Below are 4,718 nucleotides of genomic sequence, written 5' to 3' on the forward strand. Positions count from 1 at the left end.
CATCACATGTATCATTATCAAGCTTGATATTTAGCATGCAATGGCATTAACACCATATTCACTTTGGCGAATTTCATTCCCATGACATAACAAAGATTTGAACCATGGGCTAACATGAACATCAAGCTAGCAACTAAAACATGCATGAATCTCATGGCACAACCTCAAACATACCTTAATCTTGATGCAAGTATAGCCAACCTCTTCCTAATCCTCTTCCAAACCAAGTATGAAGCAAAACTCCTCCTTATCCTTAGTATTTTCGGCCAAAAGAGAGTGAAAATGGATGAACAAAATTTTTGTTTTCTTTCCTACCTACACGGCAATGGGGAGGAGAAGCCTTCACACACACATTTTTTTTTATTCCATACTCCTTATTTTATTTATTCCAACATAACCCACTTACCAAACATGTTTCATGACATGATTTTTGCCCATAATTCCTTGTCATGGCCGGCCACTAGCTATTGGGGGAATTTGACATGCAAGTCCATTGTTTTGCATGCATGCTTTAATTAGTCATCACACATTTCCCCATCATACTTTCAAAGTTTACTACTAGGTCCTTTCTAGTGAAATTCACATTTATAACTCTAAATCAAAGCATAAAAAAATGTCACACATGGGTTAACACACATTATAGGCAATAAAATAAATATTAAATTATTTTTATGCCTCGGTTTTGTGGTCCCGAAACCACATTTCGACTAGGGTCGTTTTAAGGCTGTCACAACTCTCCCCCACTTTAGAAATTTTCGTCCCCGAAAATCTTACCGGTTAATAGGTTTGGATATCGCTCTTTCATAGAGTTCTCGGATTCCCAAGTAGCTTCTTCTATCCCGTGTTTGAGCCATAACACTTTCACTAGCGGAACCCTTTTGTTTCGCAACTCTTTCACTTCACGAGCTAGGATACTAATCGGTTCTTCTTCATAACTCATATCGGCTTGAATTTCAACCTCTGATGGACTAATTACGTGCGACGGATCAGATCTATAGCGTCGAAGCATTGAAACATGGAAGACGTTGTGAATCTTTTCGAGTTCAGGGGGCAAAATCAAACGATACGCAACTGGGCCAACTCGTTCGGAGATTTCGTACGGCCCAATGAATCTCGGCTCAACTTGCCCTTATAGCCGAATCGAGTATCTTTTCCACGCGAAACTTTAAGAAGCACTTTATCTCCCACCGATACTCAATGTCCTTTCGTTTCAAATCCGTCGATTTCGACGATCGTGGCCGCCTTTAGACTTTCACGGATTACCTTTACCTTCATTCAGCATCTTTAATCAAATCCACTCGTAAAATTTTGTTTTCACCGAGCTCGGTCCAAAACAATGGTGTACGGCATTTACGCCGCACAAAGCCTCGTAAGGCGCCATCTTAATACTTGATTGAAAACTATTGTTGTAAGCGAATTCAATCAAAGGTAGGTACCGTTCCCATGAACCATCGAACTCGAGGATGCAACATCTCAACATATCCTCAAGTATCTGAATTATCCGCTCGGATTGACCATCGGTTTGGGGTGAAAGGCGGTCTTTGAAACGCAACTTGGTACCCAAAGCTTCTTGCAATTTCTTCCAAAATCGCGAGGTGAACCTCGGATCTCTATCCACACAATGTAAATTCCACCCGTGTAATCTCACAATCGAGAAACGTACAATTCAGCTAGTTTATCCAATGAAAATCCGTGCGACAGGATAAAGTGAGCCGACTTAGTCAATCTATCAACGACAACCCAAATCGTATCCTTCTTACTTGTCGACAATGGCGGTCCGGACACAAAGTCGGTGTGACTCGATCCCATTTCCACTCGGGTATCGTGATCGGCTGAAGTAACCCTGAAGGCACTTGATGTTCCGCTTTCACTTGTTGACATATTAAACATCTCGAAACAAAGTCGGAGGTGTCTCGTTTCATACCATGCCACCAAAACCGACGTTTCAAATCGTTGTATATCTTCGTACTCCCCGGGTGGATTGCCATTCGGCTACAATGGGCTTCGCTCAGAATTATCGAAATAAGTTCCGAATTCTTTGGAACACACAAACGACTTCTGAACCTCAAACAATCGTCATCATCAATTTGAAACTCCGATTCCTTGTTCGAATACACTCACCCGCTTTGCAAGCAACTCCTCATCAACTTTCTGAGCTTCACGAATTTGATGAGTCAACAATGGTTTGGCCTTTAATTCGGCTACTAACACATTGTCGGGCAGAATGGACAAGTATACATTCATAGCTCGTAAAGCAAACAGTGATTTTCGGCTTAAGGCGTCCGCAACCACATTAGCCTTTCCCGGGTGATAATCAATGACAAGCTCATAATCTTTTAACAACTCGAGCCAACGTCTTTGTCGAGATTTAAGTCTCTTTGAGTTATCAAATATTTGAGACTTTGTGATCCGAATACACATGGCACTTCTCACCAAATAAGTAATGTCGCCATATCTTTAAGGCGAATACGATGGCAGCCAATTCGAGATCATGGGTCGGATAATTTTTCTCATGTGGCTTTAATTGTCTCGACGCATAGGCCACAACTTGACCTTCTTGCATCACTACGCAACCTAACCCAAGTAGGGAGGCGTCACTATAGATGACAAACTCTTTGCAGATTCGGGCTGTACTAGTACTGGAGCTTCCGTCAAATGAGTTTTCAATTGGTCGAAACTTTTCTGACACTTTTCTATCCATTCAAACTTGACATCTTTCTGAAGTAGTTTCGTCATGGGTGTGGCTATCATCGAGAATCCTTTTACAAACCGTCGGTAGTAACCGGCAAGTCCCAAAAAGCTCCGAACCTCAGTAATATTTCTTGGAGGTTTCCAGTTAAGTATGGCTGAAATTTTGCTCGGGTCGACTCGAATACCCGATACAGATACCACATGACCCAAGAAGCTAACCTCTCTTAACCAGAACTCACACTTGCTGAACTTAGCATATAACTGCTTATCCCGTAAAATTTGCAACACTAATCTCAGGTGCTCCGCATGTTCGGTCTCATCTCTTGAATAGACCAAGATGTCGTCAATGAACACAACTACGAACCGATCCAAATATGATCTGAAGATCCGATTCATCAAATCCATAAATACCGCAGGGGCATTAGTGAGCCCAAATGGCATCACTAAGAACTCGTAGTGACCATATCTCGCTCTAAAGGCGGTTTGGGTATGTCCGAATCTCGGATTCAGAATCGATAATAGCCCGATCTCAAATCTATTTTGAGAACACCGAGGCTCCTTCAGTTGATCGAACAAATCATCGATACGCTGATAACGGATATTTGTTCTTTATTGTCACTTTATTAAGTCGACGATAGTCGATGCACAACCTCATGGTTCCGTCCTTCTTTTCACAAACAACACCGGTGCACCCCAAGGTGAAAAACTCGGCGAGCAAAACCTCTATCCACCAACTCTTGCAATCGAGCTTTCAACTCCTTTAATTCCGTTGGTGCCATACGATACGGAGCTATCGAAATCGGTGTGGTCCTGTACAAGCTCAATACCAAACTCTATCTCCGAACAGTGGCAAACCCGGTAATTCTTGGGAAAAACATCCGGTATTCACAAACCACCGCACAGATTCGGTTTTATTTCTAACTCCTTATCATCAAGTACATACGCAAGGTATGCTTCGCACCTTTTCTTACATATTTCAGGCCAACATTGATGATATTACGGTGGCAACCCCTTCAAGTCCGTAGACTCAACTCGGATCATCTCGTTATTTGCGCATCTCAAATCAATAGTCTTGCTTTCGCAATTCACAACCGTATCATGCACAGTCAACCAATCCAACCCAAGAATAACATCAAATTCATCGAACGGCAAAAGCATCAAGTCCGCCGGAAAACAGGAACCTCGAATTACTAGGGGGCATTTCTTACACACTTTGTCGACCAGCACGTAACGACCCAAATGATTTGACACCCGAATTACGAACTCAGTAGACTCAATAGGTAAAGTCTTACTGGATGCTAAGGTTTCGCATATATATAAGAATGAGTGGAACCAGGGTCAATCAAAGCAATCACATTAGTATCAAAGAGAGTGAAAGTACCCGTAATAACATCTGGCGATGAAGCATCCTCGCGGGCACGTATAGCATAAGCTCTAGCAGGAGCGCGAGCCTTGGATCTGGTCGTAGCATCTCTAGATCCTCTCGACCACCACTAGCATTGCCCATATTTCTAGATGGTCTACCTCGAGCAAATGGTAGCGCCGGCTTCCCACTCGATCTACATTCTGCTCGAGACAACCTTGGGCAATCTTTAATGAAGTGGTCAATCGATCCGCACTTGTAACAGAGCGGTCACGGAATCTACAACTTCCGAATGCCATTTGCCACAATGTCGACACTCGCTCTATCTCGACGTTCATTCCCAACACCGGCAACAAGTGCCTCGTGTACCCACAGGGGGTCGATCACGATCTCGTCTAAAAAGGCCCGAAGTGCCTCTAGACCGGCCCACATCATCTCGAAATTTCTTCGATGCCTGTTGAAGAGACTTTCCCGAGGATCTTTTATGAAACTCTCCAGTTCCCACATCAACTTTTTGTTTTTCTTTTCTAAGCTCCTCGGCTTTACAAGCTCGCTCGACAAGTACTACGAACTCTCGTATTTCAAGAATGCCAACGAACATTTTTATATCTTCATTCAGCCCATCCTCGAAGCGTTATACATGATAGCCTCGACGAAACACATT

This window comes from Gossypium arboreum, chromosome 7, assembly GCF_025698485.1.
Source record: "Gossypium arboreum isolate Shixiya-1 chromosome 7, ASM2569848v2, whole genome shotgun sequence".
NCBI classification, from domain to species: Eukaryota; Viridiplantae; Streptophyta; class Magnoliopsida; order Malvales; family Malvaceae; genus Gossypium; species Gossypium arboreum.